Genomic DNA, 7794 nt, shown 5'->3' with positions numbered 1-7794 from the left:
TTTAGAACCTAGCGAAGACAGCTGGATTTTGTTTTAAACGGGAAAATATGGCAATTGCAAGCGATGATCGTGTGAAATAATTTTGTTGTGTATACATCATTAGTATGCGGCGTGTGTTCTTCATAAGTCCACTGTTGACTTGTTTGACTCCAGAACGTTCCTTTTGCATAGGATAAGCTTTCACAATGATGTTCTTGTCTTCCGAGATGGTACTCGGGAAGACCGTTAAATAATCTTTAGTTTGAGCTTTTATTTGAACAAAAAGATTCAACACTTACGCGAGGAACACACTTTTAAGAAGACCCTGTGCTAAAAAACATTCGCAGGAAATTAATATTTGTAAGACATTAGTTTTAATTAACTAGTGCCGTTCTTTTTGAGACAACTTGTGAAATAAGGGTTTGTGAATAAAAAGACGTTTTGTAACTTTCATTTCGAGAGATTTTCTCGTTGTATGACACATTATGATACAAACTAAACGAACGCTGAATTCTGTGTTGGATAACTTCAAACGATTTCGCCGTTTACTGCTGTCCAAGTTTGGAAGAGTTGGCATTTCTTGCATTAACCTATAACTTGTAAATAGATTGTTGGCGTCGATATTGGAGGTCACTTTAATTAAAAAGGGGTCCGCTACGTCAAGTTTATTTCTTGTCCAGGCGCATGAGAAAGCTTTGATGATGTCTCAGACTTTGGTCTGTTGCGATTTAAGACTTTGCCGCATTCGCTTATATTACGTTTGGTTAAAAAAAAAAAAAAAAAAAGGATAATATTACATTGACAAAACTATACGCTTGCTGTTGTTTTACTTTTTTCGTATTTAAAGGTTTCGTTTATAGCTGGTGTAAGCATTACCGAGTAATTGGTTTCATGTACTGCTGTTTGCCTGCAACGTTTAAACATGCTATGTCTTGTCTGTTATTCATAGAAAAGGAAATTAATAACTCGAGAAAATCAATTTTTAATTGCGAAACAACGTTATCGCCCAACAGAAAAATGTTTCCCATGTGCAAGATCGTACACCCTGGTGACTGGGCTGATATTGTTTACTAAGAGAAAGTGCCTCTGTTGTCAGTGGGAAAAAAGCGGTTCGTGTTCAAAGTCCTCGATGTTGAGTCCGTGGAACATCAAGGACAGGTACGTAAACTCTTGCTAACAAAAAGGAACAGTTTTCAAAGGCAAAAGATCTAAGCCGAAAAATATTGTAAAACTTGGACAATATCCTTAAAAAATCTGGTGTACACGTGCAAATTCCAATACTTTAGAAAAAAAATGTATCAATTATTTATCTATGTGTTTGTTTATTGATTCACGAAGTCAAGTGGCGCTAAACCACAGTTCAATATTTTGTTGGAAAAGTTCATACATTTTCGCATTCTTTAAACCCCCTTTTCTTTCCTATGATAACTTCCACCTTGTATAACAATTCATCTCCCATTTAAAACGGAAAAGGGAAGCGAACAAGCCGACACCGCTGCTGGCGCTGCTGCTCCTTCTTTCTCCAAAGAATTTATTATTGTTATTTTTTTTTGCGCAGATTTGTTATTTTTGTTATTTTCGGCTTTTTTGTTGTTGTCATATTTGTTATATTTGTGTGGCACCCTTGCTCCTTTTTTCTCCAACGAGTTCTTATTTTTGCCCTGTTTTGTTATTTTTCTAATTTTCGTCATGTGTTAAATTATGTGATAACCCCTTGCTCGAGCTGATTTCTTGTTTTCGTTATTCTTGTTATAATCGCCGGTTTTGTTATATTGTTCTTACGATTTGTGATTAGTTGTTCTTGCGATTGCCTGCATTTCGGCTGATAAGTGGGTTAAATTGCTGATCGTCATTTTACCTAGGATGAGTAGGCACTTTACCTAGTTAAAGCAGCTCTCAAAATCCCTCTCCCTCACCCCCTCCCCCCCCCTCTTTCCCATGAAAGAACTGAAAACACCTATAAATTTCCTCAAGCTCCGTATCATCTTACCGGTTTTTGCGTTCATACACTTACCCATTCATAACTTTGGCATAATTTTTTTTTTTTTTTTAATGCAACTATTAACATGAGGAAAAAAGTTTCCTACAATGAAAATGATAAAGATAAGTCGTTTTAAGGAAAGAAAAAAAACAAAACAAAGAAACAAGCAAATTAAAGAAATGGAATTGCGCGGCTACTAACGCTCTGGCTGGGACCATTAATTAGGTTTAGTTGGATTCTTCTCACAAATTGTAGTTCCTAACAAAGTTGCCAAAAGTTGTGAAAAATTCAAGAAGGCAATATGAAAGTTCTTGCTTGTAAACGAACTACTAAACCCATCAAGGGACCTGAAAACAGTACCGTAAACAAGAGCCGTGTGTTGTTAGCCACTCATACTTATTGTTACGAAAAATAGCATTGCGTGACAAGCGTTACTTTCTAGAAGCTTCGCGAGAGTTCGGAGTTTGTTTATCTTAAGGACGTTCGCGCGAAAATTTTTCAACATTGAATTTTTTCTGAAACTTTTACCACTGTAAGATGATGAGTTAGTTATGTCAGAAATGTAAAAAAAAAAGGAGGTCACCGACTTCGTTTTGGAGAGAACATGCCCGGAAAACGCCCAAAATGTGACAAAATCCGGCTTCGTTAGCGAATAAGGCCAGTGTCTGTAAACCCAAATATATTGCAATTAAATCTTTGAAGTGAAATCTTCTCTGCCAAATATTGTTTAAGTGGACTTATTAAGTGAATTTAGTCAACTGGTGAGGTTCCTTAAAGATCAAGTTCGCATTTAGCGACCACAGTTTCACGCGCCTTGCAGCCGCAAGATGGCAGGATTTGATGTCCCATGAGCAGAAATCTTAAAAATTTTTAACCTCCCACATTGATTTTTTGTTCAAATTTGGACAACGTCGAGATAATTGTAAATAAAATCCCTTTCTTGAAATAAAAATAGGGATCACCGAACTACCAATAGCAATAAATCCACGAAAAGCTATAACAATTGCCTTTTGACCTGTCATTTCTCATTTTATTACTTAGCGCGCGCGCTCGTGTATGACGTGACGTTGCCATTTGCGTGCGCAGTAAGGATGCGAATAAACAATTGGCGCGAACGTCCTTAAGGTTCGTGCGTAAGCGTTTCTAAATCAGTGTGTTTGTTAATCTTTCTATTATTAGATTTTTTACTGTTTTAGACAGTTCTAAAAGCTTATTGTGAGAGTATATAAGTAGACGAGTCCAAGCGAAGTTTTTTTATTTAGCTTTTCACAAGCGAAGAGAATTGGCGTTACCCGTGTATAGTCAAGTGTGACAGAAGTAGTGCTTATTCAAGTTGGCGGAGGCCGTGTAAGTTTATCGAGTATGTGTTGTTCGGAGTTTTACTTCGAGTAAACTACGTTCATCTTCTTGTTGTTGTTCCGACAACCCTGCGTTCAGTTTAGTTTGCAAGCTACCTGTCCTCAAAACATTCGAACTCGTAACACTTCTATTATATTTCGATTTTGACCCAAGTTGAAATATTTGCATGCCACTGCCTCTATGTATCCATTGGTCATAAACCTAAGTTCCTTTCTCGGGATTTCCATTATAGCTATGCCCCCCCCCCCCCCACACTGATCGTCATTTTACCTAGGATGAGTATGTACTTTACCTAGTTAAAGCAGCTATCAAAATCCCTGGTACAAAAAGCTATTAAAAAATTTATATATTATATATTAAACCAACTGCTACTTACAGACTTTGTGTAATCATAAATTCCAAGAGAAGAAAAAAGATGGCATGAAAAAAGAAAAAAATGCAAAATAAGTAAATCTCTGTTAAAATAAATAGTGCACGCGCGCATGGCAAAATGTGTTTTTTAAATACAACTATTAACACGAGGAAAAAAGCTTCCTTCAATAAAAATGATAAAGATAAGGCGTTTAAGGAAAGAATATACGAAAAGAAATGGAATTGCTAACTAATGCTCTGGCTTGGACCATGACTTAGGTTTGGTTGCCAAAAGTTCAAGAAAGGAAACTTGCTTTTAAACGAACTACTAAACCCATCAAGAGACCTGAAAACAGTTATGTAAACAAGAGCCGTGTGTTGTTAGCCACACGTACATATATTATATTTCGATTTTGACACAAGTTGAAATATTTGCATGCCACTGCCTTTATGTATCTATTGGTCATAAACCCAAGTTCTTTCCTCGGGATTTCCATTACAGCTATGTTCAGGACGCAGAAAACGTGTATTTAGAGTTTTAAAACATGTTTCCTGTTTCCTTTTGGCGTTTTAAAGAGATACGGAGTACCCATGATATGGTGTCAATGTAATATCAATGCCAATAAAATTGTCATTCCTTCACTTTGTAGGCTTGAATAAATTATTACGAACTAGTGTTATATACCGGGAAAACGCTGGGCGTCTTGTTATCGTTAACTCCTTGTAGCTTAAGTTGATCAGTAAGATGTGTATATTCTGACTTCGGCAAACATGATGTCGTAAGTGGATTGGTCAGTGAGGTAGTAGTGAAGGCAAAGCCACTGTAATAGTTACATTGTGGAACTTCGCATTGCTTCGAAGGCTTCAAAAACGTTCTCCACTTTGCCTCGTTGTACGCAATTAAACAATGAGGTATGAGGGGATCAATTCCATGGAAGATCCCAAAAGGTCCTATAATGCCTGGGGAACTCAGATCTATTGTTACCAGAAGAAGCTGTTTCTCTCTCCTTCAATGCTTCTGTCGCGTGAAACGCCCAATAATAATAAACTTCGAGGGCTGCGATCCCCTTTCTTTAATCTCAACATTTCAACATGGCGATTAAAAACACACACGCATGAGGACAACTTCCACGTGACCCAAAATAGGTCCGCAATGCAAACTAAAACGTAAAACAAAGTCAGTAGAGACAGCTTCTCTCAAATCCCAAGTAATCTTCAATAGGGCTCCACAACGTGAGTGTCCTCATAAATACTTGAGAGACTGCTACATTCTGTACTCACAGCTTCTCTCCATAGGCAGGAAAAAATGTCTAACTGCTAAGGGCCGAAAGTTTGCTGGGATCATAAACTGACAACAAACGTTTGAAAACTAAAAGGAACATTTAGTCTACTTACCACCTTTTTGTAATGGTAAATTCCCAATAAAAGAGCGGATGACATGAAAAAGAAAGAAATGAGATACAGGTAAAATCTCTGTTAAAGTAAATAATGCACGAAGGAATGCCATTAGTTTAATTTTTCTTTTTTTCTTCTATTGATTCGTTGAGCAAGAACGACAACCTATCAGCGGATCAATTCCATGGGAGATTTCAATAATATGCCTTTAGATTTGGTAAAAGGAGACGGTTGCAGGTGGTGCCGAGTGCCTTCCTCTGATCTAGTGACACCTCTAAAACTGTTTCTCTCTCGCCAATGTTTCTCTTGAAATCCTCAGTGAACTTCAATGGGGCTCCACAAAATGAGTTTCCCCTTAAATACTGGGGGAGAATGCTACACTCTGTACCCAGAGCTTCTCTCCATATGCGGGAAGCAAAATATTGTACTCCCTAAGGGCAGAAGGTTTTGCTGGGATCATAAATTGACAACAAATGTTTAAAAAAAGATGAAAATAACATCTACTTACCGCCTTTTTTTAATGATAAAATCCCAATAAAACAGAAGATGATATGAAAAAAAAAAAAAGAGGCACAGGTAAAAGATGTAATAATATATATAATTTATGCATGCATGCATGACATTAGTTTAGTTTGTCTTTTTCTTGTTTTCCTCTAAGTGGATCAATTGCAGGGGGAATTTTAAAAATTCATATGCCTTTAAATTTCGTAAAAGACGGTAGCAGGTGGTGCGGAATGCCTTTCTCAGATCTAAACTGTTCCTCTTATGTTTAACCAATGGAGCCGTACAAGGTAAACGCCCCCCTTAAAAATAATAATAACATAAATAAATAAAAAGCGCTTGGAGACTGCTACACTCTGTACTTACAGCTCCTGTCTATGAGCAGGGAAAAAAAACACTATATATGCTAAGGGACGAAAGTTTTGCTTGGATCATAAATTAAATTGACGACAATTGTTACAAAAAGAGAGAGAGAGAGAGAGAGAGAGAGGAGAGAGAGAGAGAGAGAGAGAGGGAGAGAGAGAGAGAGAGGAGAACTGTTACTTACCAACTTTTCATAATGGAAAATTCCAAATAAAGGGGAAGATGATATGAAATGGAAAGAAATGAGAGACAGGTAAAATATCTATTAGTTAATTTTTTTTCCCCCTTTCTTTTCTTCCTTTTTATTTTGATTCGTTGAGCATGAACGATAAGGTATAAAAGAATCAATTTTAGGGGAGATCCCAAGAAATCATATCCCTTTAGCTTTCTTAAAAGAATACGGTGGCAGATGATGTCGAATACCTTCCTCAGATCTAGTGAGACCACATAAACTGTTTCTCCGTTGTCCAACGCTTCGTTCGAATTCTCAATAAACTTCAATAGAACCCCACCGTAACAAGAGTGCCCCCCTTAAAGTACTTGGGAGACTGCTACATTCTGTACTCTCAGCTTCTCTCCACAGGCATAAAAAAAGGCTAAAGGACGAAATTTTTTCTGGGATCATAAATTGACAACAAATGTTTGAAAAAAAAAAGTCTACTTACGTCCTTTTTGTAATGGTAAATTCCCAATGAAAGAGAACATGATATGAAAAAAAGAAAGATATGACACACAGGTAAAACTGTGCTAAAATATATAATGCATGCTATTAGTTTAATCTGTTTTTTTCTTTTCTTTTTTCACGTAAAAATGTGACAGTAGCCGTTCTAATTGCTGGTTCATTCGGTCTTTTTCTTCTCCTAGCAGGCGTCTTTTCCTCCTTAGACACGCTCAAATTACAATCATCGCCCAAGGATTCGTCGCCATTGCCCACACAATGTGACAAACATTGTCTAATTGCCCAAATCAGTAAACCCCGCTTTCATTGAATCTCTTGGGCCTTCAAACGAACTTCAGAAATAACGGAACCCAGAACTGTCCCGTTTAAAGTAACACCGAAGCTCTCGTCCTTTGATGCCAGCGCTGTTGTTGGCCTTTCTTCCCTTTTGATTGAGTTGGTTTTGCGGTGCATTTACACATCTAATCCCTGTTAAGATCCTCCTAAGAGGACTTTTTTTCCCTTTCACCCGACTTCTTAAGGTGGGGATGTAGCTGGATTGTCGTCCATATGTAGCAAATATCGTAAAACTTTTATTCTTAGATCAAAAGCGTGCTTTAACGATGCTCTCAGTTGGCCCGAGCGCTTGCTAAAGATCATGTGATCTTTCAACAGAATAACGAGGAAGAATCCAAACGAAAGAGAAACTGTCATGAAATAGAAAGGGGCAACACAGGGAAAACCTTTGTTAAAGTAAATATTGCATGTATCAGTAATTTTACTTTCTTTGTACGTCGCTTTAATTGTTCGCAAAAGGATAGGGCTCTTTCTTTTTCTCCAAGGTCAATGAAGATGACGCTTAAAAAAATACTAAAAAGGCGACCAAAAATGTGGTTAGGACCATACACTTTATTGCAACAAGGCCTTCATTTTAGTATTTCTTTTGTTTACAAGTTTGCAAACTAGCCCTTGTTGCTTCGTTCAAGGTTTATTATTATTATTATTATTATTATTATTATTATTATTATTATTATAAGAGATCTGGACCTCAAGCAGATATACAAGCAGCACGAGAACGACAAGAAGAGATTGTATACGCGAAGAGTGATGGACGTGGAACAGGGAACATTTACACCGTTAGTATTTACAACAACAGGTGGCATGGGAGAAGAGTGCAAGAGATACCATAACAGGTTGGCAGAGCTAG

This window comes from Montipora capricornis, chromosome 7 (genome assembly GCF_036669925.1).
Source record: "Montipora capricornis isolate CH-2021 chromosome 7, ASM3666992v2, whole genome shotgun sequence".
Classification (NCBI taxonomy): Eukaryota; Metazoa; Cnidaria; class Anthozoa; order Scleractinia; family Acroporidae; genus Montipora; species Montipora capricornis.
The sequence above is the reverse complement of the archived record's forward strand: the minus strand, read 5'-3'. Positions refer to the sequence as shown.